The sequence below is a fragment of the Oncorhynchus masou genome, chromosome 33 (assembly GCF_036934945.1).
Source record: "Oncorhynchus masou masou isolate Uvic2021 chromosome 33, UVic_Omas_1.1, whole genome shotgun sequence".
In the NCBI taxonomy this organism is placed as follows: Eukaryota; Metazoa; Chordata; class Actinopteri; order Salmoniformes; family Salmonidae; genus Oncorhynchus; species Oncorhynchus masou.
The window spans coordinates 14,942,537-14,968,714 of NC_088244.1; positions in this window are offsets into that span (position 1 = coordinate 14,942,537).

The window sequence follows — 26,178 nt, forward strand, 5'->3', positions numbered from 1 at the left end:
ATTGAACATGATTTGGAAAGGCACACACCTGTCCCATAGTTGACGGTGCATGTCAGAGAAAAACCGAAGCCATGAGGTTGAAGGAATTGTCCGTAGAGCTCCGACACAGGATTGCGTCGAGGCGCAGATCTGGGAATGGCATTGAAGAACACAGTGGCCTCCATCATTCTTAAATTGAAGAAGTTTGGAGCCACCTAGACTCTTAATAGAGATGGCCACACAGCAAAACTGAGCAATCGGGGGAGAAGGGTCTTGGTCAGGGAGGTGACCAAGAACCCGATGGTCACTCTGACAGAGCGCTAAAGTTCCTCTGTGGAGATGGGAGAACCCTCAAGAAGGACAACCATCTCTGCAGCACCACCAATCAGGCCTTTATGCTAGAGTGGCCAGATGGAAGCCACTCCTCAGTAAAAGGCACATCCCTACGGTGAAGCAAGGTGGTGGCAGCATCATGCTGAGGGGAATATTTTTCAGTGGTAGGGACTGGGAGACCAGCCATGACGAGGCAAAAATGAATGGAGCAAAGTACAGAGATCTTTAACGAAAACCTGCTCCAGAGCGCTCAGGACCTCAGACTGGGGCAAAGGTTCTCCTTCCAACAGGACAACGATTATAAGCACACAGCCAAGACAACGCCTGTGGCCCAGCCAGAGCCCAGACTTGAACCAGATCGAACATCTCTGCAGAGACCTGAAAAAAGCAGTGCAGCGACGCTCACCCATCCAACCTGACAGAGCTTGAGAGGATCTGCAGGGATGAATGAGAGAAACTCCCCATATACAGGTGTGCCAAGCTTGTAGTGTCATTCCCAAGAAGACTCTGACAGGGCTGTCACCGCAAATGTACTTCAACAAAGTGTTGAGTAAGTGAATTGGATATTTCAGTTTTTGCTTTGCCATTACGGGGTATTGCGTGCAGATTGACGCAGGAAAAAATCTATTACATCCATTTTAGAATAAGCCTGTAAGGTAACAAAATATGGAAAACGGGTCTGAACACTTTCCAAATGCACCGTAGATGGATGGAGGGATGACAGGAGGGGGCGATGATTAAGGGAATGGTTGAAGAGTTATGAGCTGTGTTCCAAAGCTTTTACATGATGCCCTTGCCTTGTCCACTTCCCCTCATGATAGCCCATTTATAGCTCAAAGGACAGAAAACAGTAATGACAAGTTCTATTCACCCACTCAGCCAGTCAATAATGGCATCTCAGTAGTCTACAGTAGCATAATTTCCCCTCCATCTTCTGTGCTGATAGTAGGAGACAGAGAGGACAGATAGAAGTAATTGGTTGACAGCTTAGAAGGATTTGCTTCTTGTTCTTTTCACATTGAAAAGGAGCAGACAATTTGAAAGAAATACAATAGAAGAATGAGAGGTGATGAGGTCAGGAAGACTTGTATAGCCATCCACTGTGGGAGAAAAACTGGAAAGAAGACAGGGAAGGAAAGATAAGATAGTAGATACTAACAAAGGGGCAACAGTGGAGGCTCCTCAGAGGAGGAAGGGGAGGAACATCCTCCTCAGTCAATTTCTTAAAAATAAAAATAGTGAAACATTAAAAAACGGATCCTTTTTAGATACACAGTAATTATGACAACTTCTGGAGGACGTCCTCCAACCTATCAGAGCTCTTGTAAGCATGTACTGACATGTTGTCCACCCAATCAAAGGATCAGAGAATGAGAGAAGGATCTAGTACTGAAGCATAATCTACAGCTAGCTAGCCCTATAGTGCATAAAATGTGGTGAGTAGTTGACTCAAAGAGAAACACAATAGTTGAACAGTTTCGAACAAATGAATTACTGTTTTTTTAAAGAATCAAGAGAGAGAGAGCTAGCGAATGCAGCTAGCTAGTTTAGCCTACTCAAACACCAGGCTCAAACACATAGGACTGCTATGTTAGCTAGCTGTCTCTGGCTATCCAACACTGGAACTTTTCCAAGTCAAGGTAAGCTTTTGGTTTTGTTAATTTATTACCACTGGGGTCTTCCGGTGTAACTGCTAAACTGCTTGCTGACTGTACATTATACTGCATGATTGCAGTGGATTACTAAGTAAGTTATCATAGCTAATTGGACTATGATGTTACTATCATTGTTAGCCAATATTGTGACAACGATATAGGCTATGTGTAGCGATTAACGGTTATGATATGAAGGTTTAGCTTGTAAATATTTTTTTTGCCTGATCACAGACAGATGTGTTGTGCACTGAAATCCACAAGCGAAGGGAAAGGTTAAAGGAGGAGAGGGCAAATATGTGAGAAGGAATAAAACAACAAGCAAAATATTCATGCCATGTGTATGTGGCTGCTATGAAAGTGAACTGTGTGTGATCAGGGATGTATTAATTCCACCGATTCTGTTGAAAAAGATTTCTTAAACGGAATGAAACGGGTATAAGCATACACGAATTTGTCCAATAAACCTCTTGTTTGCAACTGTTGGACTAATGATTACACCCTAGATCAGATAGATGCAAGCAAGAATGTGCAAGGCGGTATTCAATGTGTCACTCAGTGTGCACCTACATCGTCAACTTTCATATGTAGGCTAGGTTGTAGCAACCTCATGATGAGTATAGGGAAGATTCTATTATCATGTAGTTGCCTAAACCTATCGATGTTACATTGAGCTGGAATTTGAATGACAGTCATTTTATATCCTGTAATAGAAATAAAGCCATGCTCATTAAAAAAATTATATTGTCCTCCCTCATCTTAAACATCACCGAACCCCACTGGGCGGCACACTATCCTTTGCCATCCTCCATGTTGGCACCAAATGTTCCATAACAATGTCATTGCTCTGGATCTGAATGTCCCTATAATGTTTGTCATTTAATTTAAGGATCAGACCCTTTTTATCCCAATTTTGCCTAAAATGAAACACCCAAATTTAACTGTGTGAAGCTCAGGACCTGAAGCAAAGACATGCATATTATTTTTCCAACTCATCCCAAACCATCTCAATTGATGCCGCACTCCATCACCCTCCTTCTTTGGTAAATAGCCTTTACACTGCCTGGAGGTGTGTTGGGTCATTGCGATGTTGGGATCGCGTATTGCTGCAGAATGCTGTGATAGCCATGCTGGTTAAGTGTGACTTGAATTCTAAATTAATCACAGACAGTGTCACGAGCAAAGCACCCCCATACCATCACACATCCTCATCTATGTTTCACGGTGGTAACCACCACATGCAGAGATCAACCGTTCAATTACTATGCGTCTCACAAAGACACGGCAGTTGGAAACAAAAATCGCAAATTTGGACTCATCAGACCAAAGGACAGATTTTCATTGGTCTAATGTCCATTGCTCGTGTTTCATGGCCCAAGCAAGTCTCTTCTTCTTATTGGTGTCATTTAGTTGTGGTTTCTTTGCAGCAATTCGACCAGGAAGGCCTGATTCACGCAGTCTCCTCTGAATAGTTGATGTTGAGATCTGTCTGTTACTTGAACTCTGTGAAACATTGATTTGGGCTGCAATTTCTGAAGCAGTTAACTCTAATGAACTTATCCTCTCCAGTAGAGGTAACTCTGAGTCTTCCTTTCCTGTGGCGGTCCTCATGAGAGCCAGCTTCATCAAAGGGCTTGATGGTTTTTGCGACTGCACTTGAAGAAACTTGAAGTTCTTGAAATTTTCCGGATTGACTGACCTTCATGTCTTATTAAGGTAATGATGGACTGTACTGTAATATCAAAATATATTTTGATATGTAAAAAAAAAGGTTACTACATGATTCCATATGTGTTATTTCATAGTTTGGATGTCTTTACTATTATTCTACAATGTTGAAAATAGTACAAATAAAGAAAAACCATTGAATGGATAGGTGTCCAAACTTTTGGCTGGTACTGTACAGTGGCAAGAAAAAGTACGTGAACCCTTTAGAAATACCTGTATTTCTGCATTAATTGGTCATAAAATGCGATCTGATCTTCATCAAAGTCACAGCAATAGACAAACACAGTCTGCTTAAACTAATAACACACAAGCAATTATATGTTTTCATGTCTTTATTGAACACACCGTGTAAACCTTCACAGTGCAGGGTGGGAAAGTATGTGAACCATTGGATTTAATAACTGGTTGACCCTCCATTGGCAGCAATAACCTCAACCAAACGTTTTCTGTAGTTGCAGATCAGACCTGCACAACGGTCAGGAGGAATTTTGAACCATTCCTCTTTACAAAACTGTTTCAGTTCAGCAATACTCTTAGGATGTCTGGTGTGAACTGCTCTCTTGAGGTCATGCCACAGCATCTCATTCGGGTTGAGGTCAGGACTCTGACTGGGCCACTTCAGAAGGCGTATTTTCTTATTTTGAAGCCATTCTGCTATTGATTAACTTATGTATTCGGGTCGATGTCCTGTTGCATCACCCAACATCTGTTTAGCTTCATTTGGCGGAAAGATAGCCTAACATTCTCCTGCAAAATATCTTGATTAACTTGGGAATTCATTTTTCCGTCGATGATAGCAAGCTGTCCAGGCTCTGAGGCAGCAAGTCAGCCCCAAACCCTCCACCATACTTTACAGTTGGGATGAAGTTTTGATGTTGGTGTGCTGTGCCTTTTTTTCTCCACACATAGTGTTGTGTGTACCTTCCAAACAACTCAACTCTAGTTTCATCTGTCCACAGAATATTTTGCCAGTAGCGCTGTGGAACATCCAGGTGCATTTTTGCAAACTTCAAACGTGCAGTAATGGACAGCAGTGGCTTCTTCCGTGGTGTCCTCCCATGAACACCATTCGTGTTTAGTGTTTTACGTATCGTAGACTCATCAACAGAGATGTTAGCATGTTCCAGATATATCCGTAAGTCTTTAGCTGACACTCTAGGATTCTTCTTAACCTCATTGAGTATTCTGCGCTGTGCTCTTGCAGTCATCTTTGCAGGACGACCACTCCTGGGAGAGCAACAACAGTGCTGAACTTTCTCCATTTATAGACAATTTGTCTTACCGTCGACTGATGAACATCAAGGCTTTTAGAGATACTTTTGTAACCCTTTCCAGCTTTATGCAAGTCAACAATTCTTGATCTTAGATCTTCGGAGATCTCTTTTGTTCAAGGCATGGTTCACATCAGGCAATGCTTCTTGTTTCTTTTATAGGCAAGGCAGCTCTAACCACCATCTCCAATCTCATCTCATTGATTGGACTCCAGGTTAGCTGACAACTCGTTTTTGGAGAAGTCATTAGCCTAAGGCCTAGTTCACATGCTTTATCCAACCTACATTGTGAATGTTAAAATTCGTATTCAATACATACAAAAAAATACAACAATTTGTGTGTTATTAGTTTATGCACACTGTTTGTCTATTGTTGTGACTTAGATGAAGATCACATCAAATTTGATGACCAATTTATGCAGAAATCCAAGTAATTCCAAAGGGTTCGCATACTTTTTATTGCCACAATATATAACAACAATCATAACAGGATAGAACACCTTATGTATGAGGCAGAAGTTAATCATCTAGGCCTCCTGAGTGGTGCAGCGGTCTAAGGCACTGCATCACAGTGCTTGATGTATCACTACAGACCTGGGTTCTGTAGTGGAAGGGTTTGGCTGGCCAGGATTTCCTAGTCCCATCGCACTCTAGTGACTCCTTGTGGTGGGCCGGGTGCCTGCAAGCTGAATTAAGTCACCAGCTGGATGGTGTTTCCTCCAACACATTGGTGCGGCTGGCTTCCTGGTTAAGTGAGTAGTACGGCTTGGCAGAGTCATGTTTCGAAGGATGCATGGCTCTCGACCTTCACCTCTCCCGAGTCCGTAGGGGAGTTGCAGCGATGGGACAAGACTGTAACTACCAATCGGATATCACAAAAAAGGGTTAAAATAAGAAAAATAATAAGTCAATCATCTATGCTCATTGACCCATCTCATCTCCTTGGGTTAGCGTTCAGGCAAAGAGGTGTGTGCTTGCGTTTGTGTGTGAGGTCAATTGCCCCTGAAGTGGATGCATGCTTATCTGCCCACTGGACCGAGACAGAGCAATTAATTACTAATTGAGCTTTACATCTCTACATGATGATAACCACAACCTTGGGCTGAAGTAAACAAACATTTACTGTATGAAAAAAGTCTGCCTTAAGAGCATACACACACACACACACACATATATATATATATATATATAGTACCTGTCAAAAGTTTGGACACACCTACTTATTCAAGGGTTTTTCATTATTTTTTTTACTATTTTCTATATTGTAGAATAATATTGAAGACATCAAAACTATGAAATAACACATATGGAATCATGGAGTACATAAAAAAGTGTTAAAGAAATCAAAATATATTTATAAAAGATTCTTATATAAAAGATTCTTCAAAGTAGCCACCCTTCCGGAAGACATTTTTGAGAAGACATTTCTGCCAAAAAAATGTATTTTGATTTTTAAAAAGTTGACATTCAAATGGCTCTCCTGTGAATGAGTGACCTTCGACATAGGCCAAGTCACATATATAGTTACAGCTGCCAAGGTAGGAGAGTCAAACACACGCCAGGGTAGCCTAGTGGTTAGAGTGTTGGACTAGTAACCGGAAGGTTGCAAGTTCAAACCCCGAGCTGTTGTTCTGTCCCTGAACAGGCAGTTAACCCACTGTTCCTAGGCTGTCATTGAAAATAAGAATTTGTTCTTAACTGACTTGCCTGGTAAAATAAAAAAATATGTAACAACATCCTGCACACTTACTTGTGGGTTGGGTGGATGTTTGGCAGCATGAGTGAAGGATGCATTGTTGCGATATAGGAAGCCAATTCTAGATTTAATTTTGGATTGGAGATGCTTGATGTGAGTCTGGAAGGAGAGTGTACAGTCTAACCAGACACCTAGGTATTTGTAGTTGTCCACATATTCCAAGTCAGAACCGTCCAGAGTAGTGATGCTGGACGCGCGGGCAGCGATCGGTTGAAGAGCATGCACTTAAGAGCAGTTGGAGGCCACGGAAGGAGTGCTGTATGGCATTGAAGCTAGTCTGGAGGTTAGTTAACACAGTGTCCAAAGAAGGGCCAGAAGCATACAGAATGGTGTTGTCTGCATAGAGGTGGATCAGAGAATCACCAGCAGCAAGAGCGACATCATTTATGTATACAGAGAAATTACTTGGCCCAAGAATTGAACCCTGTAGCACCCCCATAGACTGCCAGAAGGCCGGACAACAGGCTCTCTGATTTGACGCACTGAACTCTGTCTGAGAAGTTGTTGGTGAACCAGGTGAGGCAGTCATTTGAGAAACCAAGGCTGTTGAGTCTGCCGATAAGAATGTGGTGATTGACTGAGTCAAAAGCCTCGGCCAAGTTGATGAAGACGGCTGTACAGTATTGTATTTTATCAATGGCAGTTATGATATCGTTTAGGACCTTGAGTGTGGCTGAGGTGCACCCATGACCAGCTCTGAAACCAGATTGCATAGCGGAGAAGGTACGGTGGGATTCAAAATGTTCAGTGATCTGTTTCAAAGACCTTAGAAAGGCAGGTTATAATAGATAAAGGTCTGTAACAGTTTGGGTCTAGAGTGTCTCCCCCTTTGAAGTGGGTGATTCCCTCGGTAGCTTTCCAATCTTTGGGGTTCACAGACGATACGAAAGAGAGGTTGAACAGGCTAGCATTAGGGGTTGTCTAGCCCGGCTGATATGTTAGTGTCCAGATTTTACAGCTCTTTCAGATCAGTTATGTGGATTTGGTTGAAGGCTAAATGGCTGTGGGTACGACATTACCGATGAACATGCTAATAAACTTGACACCGAATCAGCATATTCGTCAATGTTGTTGTTTGACGCAATGTGGAACATATCCGTTATATGCATTGTGGAAGTTAGAATAACAATGATCCAGGGTTTTATCAGCCCTGGTAGAACAATCGATATGCTCACAGAATTTAGGGAGTCTTGTTGTCAGATTAGCCTTGTTAAAATCCCCAGCTACAATAAATGCAGCCTCAGGATATGTGGTTTCCAGTTTACATTGAGTCAAAGAAAGTTTGTTCAGGGCCATCGATGTGTTTGCTTGAGATGGAATATATGCGGCCCTGTTGTCAAGAGACTGGACGTTGGCGAGAAGTATTTCCGGGAGCGGTGCATGATGTGCCCGTGTCCGGAGCCTGACCAGAGAAACGACAGACCATCATTACTTTAAGACATGAATGTCAGCTGATACGAAACATTTAAAGAACTTTGAAAGTTTCTTTATTAAGTGCAGTCGTAAAAAGTGCTATGATGAAAATGGCTCTCGTGAGGACCACCTCAGGAAAAGAAGACTCAGAGTTACCTCTGCTGCAGAGGATAAGTTCATTAGAGTTAACAGCCTTAGAAATTGCAGCCCAAATAAATGCTTCACAGAGTTCAAGAAACAGACACATCTCAAATCAACTGTTCAGAGGAGACTGGGATAATCAGACTTTAATGGTGGAATTTCTGCAAAGAAACCAAATCAAATCAAATGTATTTATAAAGCCCTTCTTACATCAGCTGAAATCTCAAAGTGCTGTACAGAAACCCAGCCTAAAACCCCAAACAGCAAGCAATGCAACCACTACCCAAGGACACCAATAATAAGAAGAGACTTGCTTGGCCCAAGGAACACGAGCAATGGACATTAGACCATTGGAAATATGTCTTTGGTCCCAAGTCCAAAGTTTAGATTTTTGGTTTCAACCGCCGTGTCTTTGTGAGATGCAGAGTAGATGAACCGATGATTTCTGCATGTGTGGTCCTCACCGTGAAGCATAGAGGAGGAGGTGTGATGTGCGGGGGTGCTTTGCTGGTGACACTGTCTGTGATTTATTTAGAATTAAGGCACACTTAACCAGCATGGCTAGCACAGCATTCTGCAGCAGTACGCCATCCCATCTGATTTGCGCTTAGTGGGACTATCATTTGTTTACAGGACAATGACCTAACACACCTCCAGGCTGTGTAAGGGCTATTTGACCAAGAAAGAGAGTGATGGAGTACTGTATCTGCTGAACTGGCCTCCACAATCACCCGACCTCAACCCAATTGAGATGGTTCGGGATGAGTTGGACTGCAGAGTTAAGGAAAAGCAGCCAACAACTGCTCAGCATATGTCAGAAATCCTTCAAGACTGTTGGAAAATCATTCCAGGTGAAGCTGGTTGAGAGAAAGGGTGGCTACTTTGAAGAATCTTAAATATAATATATGTATTATATTTTATATTTTTTTCCTCCATAATTTGCAAATAAATTCATTAAAAATCCTACAGTGTGATTTTCTGGATTTTTTTTTCTCATTTTGTCTGTCATAGTTGAAGTGTACCTATGATGAAAATTACAGGCCTCTCATCTTTTTAAGCGGGAGAACTTGCACAATTGGTGTCTGACTAAATATTTTTTTGCCCCACTGTAGGTGAAGACGGTGAGTCTGTGTGTGTGTGTTTGTGCATGGGTTCATTCGTGTGTTTCTATGTTTAGATTAGTGGCAGAGCCTGCAGTGAAGAGGGCACTCAGGTGATCACATTTAATTGGACAATGCCCAGGGCCTCCATTCACCCCTACACATACGACACACACAGAGAAACACTCACTCATTGAAACACACACAGACACACCTGCATCCCTGCCTCAGTCACATGACACAAGTCAGAGAGTGCATTCACATCTGTGGCCTATTGTCTCTGTGCAACTGCCTCTGGCAGGGATTCAATCATCCCCATGGTCCCACGGTCAATACACATGCAGATAATCTTAATTTGATCACTGTTTCGTTGATAAGGATTTTCCTGAACAGCAGAAAATGCAAACTTGTAGTGTATTCAAGGTTTAAAAAGGCTTCCAAAGTATTTAATTTCCACTTTATAATGTCAGACTTAATTTGCCGTAATAAAAAATGTGTCAACCTAGAACATTTCAATGGTTAATTAAACATATTGAACATTTTATTTCAAAACAGTCACCCTGTTAAAGTGTGATGTGTAACTCATTACATTACCACCCTGCATGAATCTGCAGGTAGCTAACCAACCAGGTCCAATGTTAACTAGCTAACATTAGGCTATAACTAGCCAAGGAAATGGCTCTGTGATACAAACAATAAGATTATACACGTAACATTAGCTAACAAGTCAGCCAGCTAACGTTGGCTATCTAGCTAACAGTACACTTTACCTTGAAATGAAAAGACTTTATGTCAAAATTAGAAATGTGTAATATCTGAAAATGTAGCTAGCTAGACTATCTTACCCATGGTCTGAAATCAGAGTAGATAGCCAGAGTAAATTTACCAGCTAGTACGTTTATCAGCAGTTATTGCAGTGACATTCTATTGAAATTGATACTTGCATAGTGGAATCTTTTGTTAAGAAATGTAGCTAGCTAGCTAAATAATGAACCATAATCCCAACTCATGGCGTTACTACCCTGCCTGAATCTGCAGGTGGCTAACCAAACTGTGGAGGCCAGGTTGGAACCAAAGACAAGGCGGTTGTAAACCAAAAATCTAAAATTTGGACTTATCAGACCAAAGGACAGATTTCCACCAGTCCAATGCCCATTGCTCATGTTTCTTGGCCCAAGCAAGTATCTTCTTATTATTGGTATCCTTTAGTAGTGGTTTCTTTGCAGCAATTCGACCATGAAGGCCTGATTAACGCAGTCTCCTCTGAACAATTGATGTTGAGACGTGTCTGTTACATGAAGAATTTATTTGGGCTGCAATTTCAGAGGTTGGTAACTCTAATGAACGTATCCTCTGCAGCAGAGGTAACTCTGGGACTTCCTTTCCTGTGTGTCTCGGCCGTTAAAAGAACTGGACCAAGGTGCAGCGTGGTGAGCGTACATTTTCTCTTTTATTTGAGATGACGCCGACAAAATACTAAACAATACAAAAAAACCATGAAGCTTAAGGCTATGTGCCATCAAACAAAGGATGGCTACTTTGAAGAATCTCAAATATAAAATATACTTTGATTTGTTTAACAACTTTTAGGCTACTACATGATTCCATAAGTTTTATTCCATAGTGATGATGTCTTTGACTGGGACTGTACATGTAACATTTCTACCTGCAAATCATGATACATTTCTACCTCAATCACATATCAGTAGTAATGAAAGGAAAATTAACTAGAGCTGTTGTGTTTCTGCTACAGTACATCTCACTTTTTTATGAATAGTTTGTGTTCGCCAGGTTGACAACATTAGGATAACATTTGCATTACAACTCTTCCACATCATTTAAATAAAAAACTTGTGTTCTTGTTTTTTTTTCCATTTTGATACCTTAACCCTAAAAGCAGAAACACATGTTTTTCTTAAAAGCACAAACCGGGATAATTGTTTTACCTAAAATTGAAAATTATTGCAAAAAGACGCCGTCTTTCAAGCAGTGACACTTTTTTGTTTTATTGATCTTTTGTTTACACAAGTAAATGGCAAATACAGTGCCTTGCGAAAGTATTCGGCCCCCTTGAACTTTGCGACCTTTTGCCACATTTCAGGCTTCAAACATAAAGATATAAAACTGTATTTTTTGTGAAGAATCAACAACAAGTGGGACACAATCATGAAGTGGAACGACATTTATTGGATATTTCAAACTTTTTAAACAAATCAAAAACTGAAAAATTGGGCGTGCAAAATTAATCAGCCCCCTTAAGTTAATACTTTGTAGCGCCACCTTTTGCTGCCATTACAGCTGTAAGTCGCTTGGGGTATGTCTCTATCAGTTTTGCACATCGAGAGACTGAAATTTGAGACTGAAAATGTGTAAATTTATTAATATTTTAACACATTTATATTCAAATTAAGCTTTTCTTGTTTTGAACATATATTTTGATCAATTTCATCAATAGCTAGCTGTTAGTCAGCAGGTTGAAACCTTGTCTTTCTAATAAAAAGTTTTTAATCTAGCTGTTGCAATAATTGACAGTGTTCTCATGGGTTCGAAGTAGCTCCCTGTCTAACAAAGTGACCTTTCAAGACTGTGTGAGCATTGACCAGGAGAGCTGTAAGGCTCTCTGTTTGAGGATTATTGTGTTCTTCGATACATTACAAATGGAATTGCTCACTGTAAGCAGGGATCCTTAGGGGTTGAAACAGGATCAGCTATTGTTGATGGGTTATGTGTAACTCTATTCTATTATATTCTATTATATTCTATTATATTCTGTCAGTGAGCCACCACTAGAGACAAGTGAAACACAACTGAAATATCAACTGTCATATTGACCAATTGTTATTCCTAATATGTGCCTGCAGGATTCACAGACTGTCAACAGCTGACATTCCATTCCACACTGTATCCTGCATTGAAAATCGAATGGATTTCCCATCTGTTCAATGCTCTCTGTGGATGCTTCCATATGTAAATCAGTCTCCATTTTGCAGGTTGAGAAAAATCAGAGAGAGAGAAAAATAGAGAAAGGGCGATAAATTAAGAATAAATATTGTATGATTATAGATGTATTCTCATAACTTGCGACCCACCTCTCACATGCCCTGGACTCACTTTGCGTCCCGACACATACTGTAGTTTAAAGAGCCACTGAACACTCCGATTGACAAGTGTTTTTCTGTAGCTCCCGACCTGGAGGTGTGTTTCCTGACCGATTCTGTGTTTGGTTAATGATGTTTGTCCCCCATGAGACACTGTAGATGTGGAAGCCTATTTTACTTCCTCAAAATCCCCAGAATTAATCTAAAATAACTCAAGAAATCTGTAATTAATGTTGACATTTTAGCTGAGGATATTTTTGTTGCGCAATTCTTTTTTTTCAAGTAAAGAAATGTCATATGTAAACGATGTCAGAGCTGCTGGGCAGTTCTGTCTCACTGTCTGTGCTATTGGATAGACAGCCATAACCGCAGTTGTTCACCCCATGTTAGTGGGCAAACCAAACCTTAATTTACCCACTCTCAATTTTGACACTAATATAACTGTTTCAGATTTATATCGACAACTCAAAGGGATTAGTTGCTTTTTAAGGGCAGTTGCTCAGAGAGAGAGAGAGAGAGAGAGAGAGAGAGAGATCTCTCTCTCTCTGCGGGGAGAAGTCCATCAATCAGCGCGGATGGCACTGTGGTTTTATTACGTCACAAGCATGGGATTGTGTGTCTGTTATCCAAGTACAGTATTTTAGTGCTTGAAGAGTTTATTCCAAAACACTATAGTGTAAAAGTAGTTATTTCGGCTAACATTTTTTTGGAGTAGAAACCCGTTGCCTAGAACCATTTGAGTAACCCAAGTCATACTTAAAATACTGAAGGGACATCACCACCCATATGGTTATCTTTTGAAGCTGTAAATACTTAACTGTTTTATGACATTTTTGATAATTCATTTCATGATGTATTCTGAACTCTAACAATTTAAGTTAATTGAACATTAATATTTGTTGTAGTGAACATAACAATGTAGGGTCCCTTTAACTTCAATGAGTAACCTTCATTACACATTTTGTTCAAGTACAAGTAGTAACTAGTTCTGATTAGTAATTTTCATTGGTCGTGTCTTAATGTTTAACATTGTTTTATGTATTTGTCATTTTAACCCGACTTAGCAGGCATTGTTGAGCACAGTGCTCATTCGTCTAGCAGTAAGTGGAGGAAGATAGCTGTCATTAAAAGTGGTGAACATAACCTTGTTGATGGTGGGAATGGCTTGTCTCAGTATATAACGTCAATTTTCCAGACGGTTTTGAGATCCCTTCCTCATGATCAATTACACCTCATACAGAACAAACTGCTTAATACTGTTTTTAGAAATATGAATATAAGAAATCAAGTGTTTTTTATCCAAATGTGTTTTTTACCCAAATCATGTCCATTCAATAGAATTTATCGCAGGTGGTGTCACGCCCTGACCTTAGTTATCTTTGTTTTCTTTATTATTTTGGTTAGGTCAGGGTGTGACATGGGGGATTTATGTGTTTTCCTGGTCTAGGGGTTTTGTATGTTTATGGGGTGTTTTCTAGTCTAGGTGTTTATCAAAGTCTATGGTTGCCTAGATTGGTTCTCAATTAGAGGCAGGTGTTTATCGTTGTCTCTGATTGGGAACCATATTTACGCAGCCATGTTCTTTGGGTATTTTGTGGGTGATTGTCTTCTGTCATTGCACCAGATAGGACTGTAGAAGTTCCACTTTTATGATTTGCGGTTTACTGACCATTGGAGGTGTTTGAATAGCCATTACCCAATGTATTTTAGGAGTTAGGCAGTTACTTTTTACTGTGTATATATTCATTTTACAGAAAGTTTGGTAAATTTGCTTTTTTTATTTAAAGATCTTATGAAAGAGTGGTCTTTTTTTTCACATCGAATCACAGCATGGGGTCGTTAAATGACAGACATGCATTTGTTTAAAACCTATCACTATGGTTTTATTTCAGAGACAATCATATTTTGTTGCAAAACGAGATATATATGCCTCACTCTCAGAGAAGAAAATAGCACTGCAAGGTTTTACACAGTCAAATGTGACAAATAATAAAATATGTATTAAAGAACTGTACAAATGATAAAATAATTGCAGTAATATAAGATCTGGGCTCTGGTCAAAAGTAGTGGACTATATTGGGAATACGGTGCCATTTGGAACGAGGCCTAACTAACCAAACACTATAGCATGAGGCTAGATTTATGATGGTTTGAATTTGTTAAATATACAGGATCTGAACATTTCATTTGTCTGAAGAGGAATCGGACCAAAGCGCAGCGTGGGAAGTGTTCATGACTTGTTCTTTACACTGAACACTAAACAAAAATAACAAAGAGAATAACCGAAACAGTCCTGTAAGGTGCAAAACACTAAACAAAAATAACAAAGAGAATAACCGAAACAGTCCTGTAAAGTACTAAACAGAATAATATAACTACCCACAAAAAACATGTGGGAAAAAGCGACCTAAGTATGGTTCCCAATCAGAGACAACGATAGACAGCTGTCCCTGATTGAGAACCATACCCGGCCAAAACAAAGAAATACAAAAATATAGAAAAAAGAACATAGAATGCCCACCCAAATCACACCCTGACCAAACCAAAATAGAGACATAAAAAGGACAGAGCGTGACAGCTTTGCAACAAAACCCATTGTAATACACATCTAAAAGCTATGAATAATCTGAGAACAGTAATATTTTACAGACACAAAGTTACCCATAAGCATTCATTTTTGATGAAAACCACACACACAAAAAATTGGTGTATATAGCGTTTTGGAAATAGACTCTTCTTTTGAAGCTAATTCTGTAACTGTTTATGATCAAAATATTGTGTACATCATGAGTCTTGTTCTGCGTATCAAATCTGAGATGTTCTCTCACAGAATCTTTTGAAATGTTGAATTTGAATGGAATTGAAATCTGATCAGTGGTTCCCAAGCTTGGCTTTTTCTGTGACGTATACTCAAATCCTTTGGAAATTTCCTGTAGCTCATGGAATAAATCAAAATCAATATTGCTAGTAACGACCCAGAGCCTTTCTATGATCCCAAAAAACCAAATAGCTACTCAACAGTGGATCTTGTCCCACCATTTGGCAGATTTGGAAAAACACGGAGGAGATTTGGGAAACACTGAATAAAGTCAGAACTTTGTTTGTAGTATCTGGTCCAGTCTTATTGAGTGGTGTGTGGCTTTTTCCCCAACCACATCATCAGTGCCTATGTAAAGTACTACCCATTAGACATAATAATGCACATAAACATAAGCATGCTTTCACACTGTCACTAGGCCAGACCGCAGAAGCACATGCCTTGTTGATGTCCAGTGCGGTCACAACACTCATCTCAATCATAATTCATAACTACCATCAATACGTAAAATGGCATATTATTTATATACATTATTTATATTATACACCTTTGCACATCTCTCTGAAACTCTTCTGTTCTGCCAAAAACAATGTCTCCTTCCTATGTCAATGCCTGAGGAACTCCAGTGTGTCTCTGCTGATGTCAAGTCCAGGATGAGGCAGATGGCTAGGTTAAGATCACACTTTGTTCCGTGCAACACGCAGATAAGACACACTGTCCCAACCTGCCAAACCAAACACTAACAGCTTAAATCTGTGTGTGTGTGTGCGTGTGCATGTATACTCTTGTGTGCTCTTATATTCGTTTGCCACATGTTTATGCATAAATGCCAGTGTGTGGGTCAATGGCAGTTGGTGCTGTTTAAGATGAGGGAAGACAATTTTCATAAGAATGGCCTTATTTCTTTTACATCTTATTGGATGACTGTCATTCAAATTCTATTCACCCAGCTCAATGTTATATCGAGGTTTACGCTACTACATGATGCTCAACATTTCTCTATACCCATCATGACGTTGCGACAACAGAGTAATCAAGGTGACATAAATGTACACATTCAATACCGCCTTGCACAATCTTGCCTTTATCTAGCTGATCTAGGGTGTAATCATAAGGCCAACAGTTGCAAACAAGCGTTTCTGTTGGACAAATTCAGGTATGTTTATCCTCATTTAATTCTGTTTGCTTCCGTTCTCAGATATGTTTTTCAGCAGAAATAATACACCCTTGATCACATGCAAACACAGTTCACTTTGCTTCTCCTTCATTTTTGGAAGAAATTAATGCGTTAATTGTGCAGCTATTGTCTTTCTCTTTGAGTAAACTACTCACCACATGTTAAGGACAGCAGTGCTAGCTAGCTGTAACTTATGCTTTCAGTAATAGCACAGGATCAGAGAATTAATCTATGTGGACAACATGTCAGTTCATGCTGCAAGAGCTCTGATAGGTTGGAGGATGTACTCTGGACGTTCATATTTAATGTGTAAGTCAATGGAAGGACGTGAGATCCCCGAGCCTCTTAGGTTTTGTATTGAAGTCAATGTACCCAGCGTGTGTGGTTGCTTGGAGCTCTATATCCCAGCCTGTCAGGACTCAGGAAGATGTGCTGTCACCAAGGCAGGCAGGTGGAAAAAGCAGGCACAGACTCTCTCCCCCTCGGTCACTGCTCTTCCACCTGCTTCTCTCTCTCTCAATCTCTCTCTTGCAGTGCATGCTGGGAGTTTTCGGAGTTTGAGTGTTTGGTGTGGAGGGCTCTATCCTAACTAACTTTCTTTGATTCTTTTCTTTACATGTTATTTTTTATGGTAGAGGGTTAATCCAATATTTGTTTTAGCGGTATCCACAGTTTTTTCAAAGTTAGGGTGGAAGAGGAGAGGATACGTTTCCTGGGGTTTGGAAGGTGTGGTGTGTGCGATGGCTTCTCAGCCTAGTGCGGAGGAGACGCTGTCGATACGGCATGGATTCAGGTGTGTTCCTGAGAATGGAGTTAAGGTGGAGGAGGTTCTGCTCGCGGTCGGTGAACAGGTAGGAGCTGAATTTATACAGTGGGGCAAAAAAGTATTAGGTCAGCCACCAATTGTGCAAGTTCTCCCACTTAAAAAGATGAGAGAGGCCTATAATTTTTATCATAGGTACACTTCAACTATGACAGACAAAATGAGAAAAAATCCAGAAAATCACATTTTAGGATTTTTTATGAATTAATTTGCAAATGATGGTGGAAAATAAGTATTTGGTCAATTACAAAAGTTTAACAAAGCCCGTAGACAAGGTGAGGGTACAAGCGCCAGTGGGGGAAATCAAGGTCAAAGTGCAAGGGGTAATGAGATGCAGACAGCAGAAGCTGGGCCTAGTCATGCCAAGGGAAGGTGGTGTAGATGAGGCTGGGCCTAGTCAGGCTAGAGATGGTACGGTAGCTGAGTCTGGGTCTAGTCAGGCTAGAGATGGTGGGGTAGCTGAGGCTGGGTCTAGTCAGGCAAGAGATGGTGGGGTAGCTGAGGCTGGGTCTAGTCAGACTAGAGATGGTGGGGTAGCTGAGGCTGGGTCTAGTCAGACTAGAGATGGTGGGGTAGCTGAGGCTGGGTCTAGTCAGGCTAGAGATGGTGGTGTAGCTGAGGCTGGGTCTAGTCAGGCTAGAGATGGTGGGATAGCTGAGGCTGGGTCTAGTCAGGCTAGAGATGGTGGTGTAGCTGAGGCTGGGTCTAGTCAGGCTAGAGATGGTGGGATAGCTGAGGCTGGACCTAGTTATGCTATGGAGGGTGGTATAGATGAGGCTGGGTCTAGTCATGCTATGGAGGGTGATGTAGATGAGGCTGGGTCTAGTCATGCTATGGAGGGTGGTATAGATGAGGCTGGGTCTAGTCATGCTATGGAGGGTGGTATAGATGAGGCTGGGCCTAGTCATGCTATGGAGGGTGGTATAGATGAAGCTGGGCCTAGTTATGCTATGGAGGGTGGTGTAGATGATGCTGGGTCTAGTCAGGTTATTCTAGTGGATGAGGAGAGTATAGTGGGGTAGTGTAAGAGAATAGGGGGGTAGGAGAGTATAGTGGGGTAGAGTAAGAGACTAGGGGGGTAGGAGAGTATAGTGGGGAGGTGTAAGAGAATAGGGGGGAGGGTGTCAAGTAGCAAAGGAAAAAGGGTGTGGACAAAGGCACCATGGAAATGTTGCCTGTTGCTGTGGGTGACGCCCTGATCAGAGAGAAAGGGCAGGTGGTCAGGGTGGGAGATAGAGATGAGGAGGAAAGTGAGTCTGAGGAAGAGGATGAGGAGTTATTTTTTTCAGACTCCTCTTCAATGGGCCGTGAGCTGACAGCCAGTCAAGCAGAGGGGTCTAAGTACACGTTGAGAGAATTGACTTGGTTCTTGAATGAGACTAAGGGGGAAAAAGTTAATCTTGAGGCTTTTTTTCCTGATCCTAGAAAGTTTTAAGATCAGTACAACATTCTATGAAGAATTTTGCTAATGGTCTCTTTCTCTGCTGGCTTTTCTCCCACTTCTTATGGAGACTCTTCAGGTAGGCTCGCTCAAAATAAATGGAGACTTCTTATGGAGACTCTTCAGGTAGGCTCGCTTAATTTAAATGGCGCCAGAGATGCGGGAAGGAGAAGTGTGTTGGGTGAATATGTAAAACAAAAAAAGTACAGGTGTTGTTTCTGCAGGAGACTCATAGTGATGTATTGAATGACGTCGATTGGGGGCTCTGGTGGAAAGGGGCAAGTGTGTTGAGCCATAGGACAATCTTAGTGCAGGAGAGACAGTCCTTTTTGCACCAGGGCTGTCTGTATGTTGAGCCATGGGACAGATCTTAGTGCAGGGGTGGCAGTCCTTTTTGTACCGGGGCTGTCTGTATGTTGAGCCATGGGACAGATCTTAGTGCAGGGGTGGCAGTCCTTTATGCCCCGGGGCTGTCTGTGTGTTGAGCAGTGGGACAGATCTTAGTGCAGGGGTGGCAGTCCTTTTTGCCCCGGGTCTGTCTGTGTGTTGAGCCATGGGACAGATCTTAGTGCAGGGGTGGCAGTCCTTTTTGTACCGGGGCTGTCTGTATGTTGAGCCATGAGACAGATCTTAGTGCAGGAGAGACAGTCCTTTTTGTACCGGGGCTGTCTGTATGTTGAGCAGTGGGACAGATCTTAGTGCAGGGGTGGCAGTCCTTTAGCACTGGGTCTGTCTGGAAAACTTTGCTCCTCAAAGGAGGTGTGTAAAGGTAAGCTGCTTGTTGTTTAAGCAGAAATTATCAACATGGGTTTTGTCTTTATAAATATGTATGCGCCTAACACAGGGAGAGAAAGAGGGGTTCTATTTTGGAGTCTTGGACAGGAACTCTCACAGGTAGCGCCTCAGGAGACGCTGGTGGTCGGAGGGGACTGGAACTGTACAATGGATTTTACAAAAGACAGAAATGGGGTAGAGCCTCATTCAGTGTCAGTGGGAGTGTTAAGGGACATCATTAATCAGTTCGACCTAGTTAGTTTGGAGAACCAAACACCCAAACACAAGACAGTATACATGGGTGAAGGTTTTTGGGGTTAGGGTGAGTGCAGCCTGACTTGATTGGTTTTACATGTCTAGGAATCGGAGCAGTAGGCTGCTAGGCGCTACCATTCTCCCGATGGGTTTTTCGGATCATCACATAACCATGGCTCGGCTGTCTATTTCACCAGGGCCCCGGCAGGCATCTTATTGGAAGTTCAATGTAAAGCTCTTACAAGATGCCACTTTTTGCTCAGGTTTCCAGACCTTTTGGGAAAGGTGTGGGCAGCGAATTGAGGAGTATGAGTCTCTGAGTCAATGGTAGGATGTGGGGAAAGTCCCAATTAGGTTTTTCTGTCAACAGTACACAGCTCTCTCATCCTCAGAGGCTAGGAGAGTATTGGGGGAACTAGAGTGTTGTATTAGTGAGATAGAGGTAGAGATGGTGGGGCAAGGCAATGTAGGCCTCCAGGCTAATTTAGCCAAATTACGTAGGGACCTGGGCAGTTTTTTCCAGGTTAAAGCAAAGGGAGCACTTGTACGAGCTAGGTTCACCATGCTAAAGGAGATGGATGCTCCCAGCTCCTCCTTCTTTGGTTTGGAAAGACAGAGCAGTGAAGCCAAGGGTATGCATTGTCTACGGCTGTCTGATGGGCGGGTGACCTCTGTGGTGGGTAAGATGCGGGAGCGAACTGTGGAGTTTTATACTGAATTGTATAGGGCAGATGTGTGTGATCCTATGTGTGCTCAGGTCTTGTTCGCAGGACTCCCTAAGCTCTCTCTGGTACAGAGGGATGAAATGGCCATTCCTCTGTTGTCCCAGTAACTGTCAGAGTCCGTAACCCAGATGACCCCCGGTCATGCACCGGGGGCTGATGGACTCCCAGTGGAGTTTTATAAAACACTCTGGGGAATAATTAGACAGGACTTATTTTGCGTGTTGCGTGAATGCGTCGGGGAAGGAGAGTTGCCGATGAGCTGCCGTCGGGCGGCTCTGACTCTCCTGCCCAAAAAAGGGGACTTGTGTGAACTTAAAACCTGTTGTGACTCGGGGGCAGTATTTCCATTTTTGGAAAAAAAACATTCCCGTAGTAAACGGGATATTTTGTCAGGACATGATGCTAGAATATGTATATAATTGACGACTTAGGATAGAAAACACTCTAAAGTTTCTAAAACTGTAAAAATGTTGTCTGTGAGTATAACAGAACTGATGTTGCAGGCAAAAGCCTGAGAAAAATCCAATCCGGAAGTGCCTCATGTTTTGAAAGCGTTGCGTTCCAATGCGTCCCTATTGAGCAGTGAATGGGTTATCAACCAGATTACTCTTTCTCCATAGTCCCGAAGGTTTCTACAGCATTGTGACGTAGTTTTACGCATTTATGTTGAAGAATACCCGTAAGCGGCTACATTGCGCAAGTGGCCACCTGATGCTCCCAGAGAGATTCTCGTGTAAAATACAGAGGTAGCCATTACTCTAATCGGTCCTACTGAAAAACTAATTGTCCCGATGGATATATTATCGAATAGATACATGAAAAACACCTTGAGGATTGATTATAAACGTTTGCCATGTTTCTGTCAATATTATGGAGCTAATTTGGAATATTTCTTGCCGTTTTCGTGACTGCAATTTCTGGGCGATTTCTCAGCCAAACATGAACAAACGGAGCTATTTCGACTACAAAAATAATATTTTGGGAAAAAAGGAAGATTTGCTCTCTAACTGGGAGTCTCGTGAGTGAAAACATCCGAAGCTCATCAAAGGTAAACGATTTAATTTGATTGCTTTTCTGATTTCCGTGACCATGTTACCTGCTGCTAGCTGGACAAAATGCTATGCTAGGCTATTGATAAACTTACACAAATGCTTGTCTAGCTTTGGCTGTAAAGCATATTTTGAAAATCTGAGATGACAGGGTGATTAACCTCTTACATCTATGGGGGCGCTATTTCATTTTTGGATGAAAAACGTTCCCGTTTTAAACAAGATATTTTGTCACAAAAAGATGCTCGACTATGCATATAATTGCTACCATTCGAAAGAAAACACTCTGACGTGTCCAGAAATACAAAGATATTCTCTGTGCGTGCCCTAGAACGTGAGCTTCAGGCAAAACCAAGATGAGATGGCATCCAGGAAATGACAAGGATTTTTGAGGCTCTGTTTTCCATTGTCTCCTTATATGGCTGTGAATGCGAGAGGAGTGAGTCAACCCTTTCTGTCGTTTCCCCAAGGTGTCTGCAGCATTGTGACGTATTTGTGGGCAGATCATTGGAAGATTGACCATAAGAGACCATATTTACCAGGTGTCCGCCCGGTGTCCTGCGCCGAAATTGGTGCGCAAAAGTCACCTGCCAGTATTTTTCCATGCGATACAGAGAGGAAAGCAAGCTTCCACGAACTGCATGTCAATGAAGAGATATGTGAAAAAACACCTTGAGGATTGATTCCAAACAACGTTTGCCATGTTTCGGTCGATATTATGTAGTTAATCCGGAAAAAGTTTTACGTTGTAGGTGACTGAATTTTCGGTTCGTTTCGGTAGCCAGACGCAATGTAGAAAACGGAACGATTTCTCCTACACACAGACGCTTTCAGGAAACACTGCGCATTTGGTATGCAACTGAGTCTCCTCATTGAAAACATCAGAAGCTCTTCAAAGGTAAATGATTTTATTTATTTGGTTATCTGGTTTTTGTGAAAATGTTGCGTGCTACATGCTACTCAAAATGCTATGCTAGCTTTGCATACTCTTACACAAATTAGTCCATTTCTATGGTTCAAAAGCATATTTTGAAAATCTGAGATGACAGTGTTGTTAAGAAAAGGCTAAGCTTGAGAGCAGACGCATTATTTTCATTTTATTTGCGATTTTCAGAAATCGTTAACGTTGCGTTATGCTAATGAGCCTGAGGCTTTAGTCACAAACCCGGATCCGGGTTGGGGAGTTTCAAGAAGTTAACAAAAGGCTAAGCTGTGTCTCAATATATTTAATTTGTGATTTTCATGAATAGGAATATTTTCTAGAACTATTTATGTCCGTTGCATTATGCTAATTAGTGTCAGGCGATGATTACGCTCCCTCATGCGGGATGGGGAGTCATTAGAGGTTAAGAACTGGAGGTCTGTGGTATTACTCTGTGCGGACTACAAGATATTTGCCAAGGTCCTCTCCAACAGACTGAAGTCCCATTTGGACTCGATAGTACATAAGGACCAAACATATTGTGTACCGGGACGCTCAATCACGGACAACTTGTTCTTAATCAGGGACATGCTGGACTTGTCGAGAGGTTCTAATGTGAAATGTGGACTGGTCTCTTTAGATCAAGAGAAGGCTTTTGATAGAGTGGACCATGAGTATCTGTTTAATGTGATGTCTGTGTTTGGGAAGAGTTTTTTGACATGTGTGAAGCTGTTGTATGCTGGGGCGTCATGTATGGTTAAGGTGGGAGGTGGGCTCAGTAGGCCAGTCTGGGTGAGACGGGGCATTAGACAAGGATGCCCTCTATCTGGGCAGTTATACACATTAGCCATTGAGCCTTTTTTTAGGACTGCCAGTCTTTTCTACTAGCTTTTCTCTTTTCTACTAGCTCCTTGTCTCTTAGATATGGAGAACGGCCACCCAGGGCAGCAAGAGACACATCTCATTTCTCCTCCTCATCCCCTCCCAGAGTTATGGGGCAGCTTCTGTTTTGGCTGCTGTCACAACCAGGTCACCCGTGATACAAGTCAGGATTCAATCGCCATCCATGTCTAAGGACGTCTGGAGATGATGTGGAAATCGAACAGTAAGTGTAACAGTGTGCACATTTACTTTCAAGTAGGTTTTGGTTGTGCTTGGGGATGGTGCAGGGGCATAAGCATTTGCTGTTGAAGGTTGCAAGTTCAAATCCAGCAATGGAGATTTTTGTTTTTGAGCCTATCCCAAACCTTATCCCTTACCTTAACTATTCAGAGTTAATGCTTAACCTTAACATTTCGGAGTAAATGCTTAAACATAAGCCTAAGCACTTAGAAATGTGATGTTTGTAGCGACTTTGTAATTTGATGTTTGAGAAACATGGATGAACGTTTAATTCTGAAGTGAGACTGTGAGAGCTACTTGACTGTCATCCACCCCACCATGTCAGCTGCATGGCGACAGGCATAGGGACATCTCAATACTAAATGGATGTGGCATCCTTTGATTCTGTCCCAAAGAGACAGACCAGTGATCCCTCAGACTGACAGGCTCTTATTTCATCCTACTTGTAGGACAGGGAGATGAGGGGAGAGACAGGGAGAGGCTATAAAGGGTCGGTTGCCAGAGCAAGCCGTCTTTGACAGCACTGATGGAAACTATGGAAAGTGTTCAGGAGGAAATCTGTTGGTTAAACATATGGGATATGCGGTGGGGGACTGATCTGACTTCGCATGCTGCCATGCTCTTTCGCTCTCTTATTCTCTGTATCTCTCTGTCCTCTTCTCTCCCATGCTTTACTCTCTCCTTCTGTGATTCTCTCATTCTCTGTATCTCTCTGTCCTCATCTCTCCCACTCTTTCTCTCTCCCTTCTCTTCCTCTTCCACTCAGGGGCAAGGCATGAAGAAGAAGTATCAGAGGAGAGAGACAGATGTTGTTTTCCACTACAGCAGAAGAGAGGAATAACTATGAGATGGAGCGAGAGAGACTTTCAGCTATTAGTTTTGAAAATTGTACACAATTGTGTAAAACTTCATACATTTCATATGATATGTTACTAGGGGGTGTTCTAGTCACTGTATTTCTATGTTTGGGTTTGAGTATGGTTCCCAGTTACAGGCAGCTGATTATCGTTGCGCCTTGGTCTGTCCATTATCACGACCGTGACAGTTACGTCCTGCAAAAAAATGTAATATAATCCTGAAATGCGTGTGATATGTTATGAATTCTAAGTAGTACAATACAATAAGTTTGATCATGTTCAATCTCTTGAACTACAGTGCATTCGAAAAGTATTCGGACCCATTGACCCTATCTACATTTTGTTATGTTACAGCCTTATTCTAAAATAGATTCAATTATTTTTTCCCCTCATCAATCCACACACAATACCCCATAATGACAAAGCAAAAACGGGTTTTCAGAAACGTTAGCAAATGTAAACAAAAAAAATGTTTTTTAGGTATTCAGACCCTTTACTTGTTGAAGCACCTTTGGTAGCGATTACAGCCTCAAATATTCTTGGGTTTGACGCTACATGTTTGGCACACATGTATTTGGGGAGTTTCTCACATTCTTCTCTGCAGATCCTCTCAAGCTCTGTCAGGTTGGATAGGGAGCGTTGCTGCACAGTTATTTTCAGGTCTCTCCTGAGATGTTCGATCGGGTTCAAGTCTGGGCTCTGGCTGGGCCACTCTAGGACATTCAGAGCCTAAGCACACTGTATTGTCTTGGCTGTTTGCTTAGGGTCGTTGTCCTGTTGGAAGGTAAATCTTTACCCTCAGTCTGTCATGGTTCCTCCTGGCATCAGAGGGCAGCAGAGACCACCCTAGAGACTTTTATTGGACTTTCATTGACTTATTATTTAATGATTGTGTCCCTGTTTAAAGAGGTGTGTTTTTTGTGGTCCTTTGCGGAAGCTTGAATTGGTTACCGTGTGCGTTCATTTCCTGAGTGAGTTTTCGAGAGTTGTACTTTGATCCCACGACATCCATTTCTCAGTAAAGTCTTATGTTTATCTTTAACCACTGATTCTTTGTCTGGTCTCTTCTCTGCACCTGGGTCCAACCTTATCACGTCAAAGCAAGCTTCTGCCAGAACATGGACCCAGCAGAGATCACCCAGATACGGAATGTGGTAGCCCACCGAGGAGCACTGTTAGGAGAGCAGCGAGAACTGCCCTTCGGGCACTTGCCGAGTCCCTCCAACCACGGCACGCCCCCAACCCAGGAGGAGCCAATGCCCAGATCTTATCGCTCAGCACTATAGACGTTGTCGTGGTTCCTCCAGGGAACCTGCACCGGGAACGGCATGATGGCCACCCGGGATGATGCAAGGGATTCCTCACTTAGTGTTCTCCGGTGTTCGAACTACAATCCTCCTCATTCCACACCAATCGGGCCATGATCGCCTACAATCATCTCTCTACTCCCGGCCAAGGCCCAGGAGTGGGTAACGACGGTATGGGAACAGCAGCCACCATCTTGCAGATCCATAGTAGCCATCACTGCGACAAGTCTTTGACCACCCAGTCGGTGGACGAGAAGGCGCCAGCCGACTGTACATCCTCCGCCAAGGGGCCAGACCAGTGGCTGACTTCGCCATTGAGTTCTGCACCATTGCCTCCGAGAGTGGGTGGAATATAGAGGCACTGGTTACCACTCTCCACCAGGGTCTAATTCCATCAAAGATGAACTGGCCGCTCTGGAACTAGGAGAGGACATCGA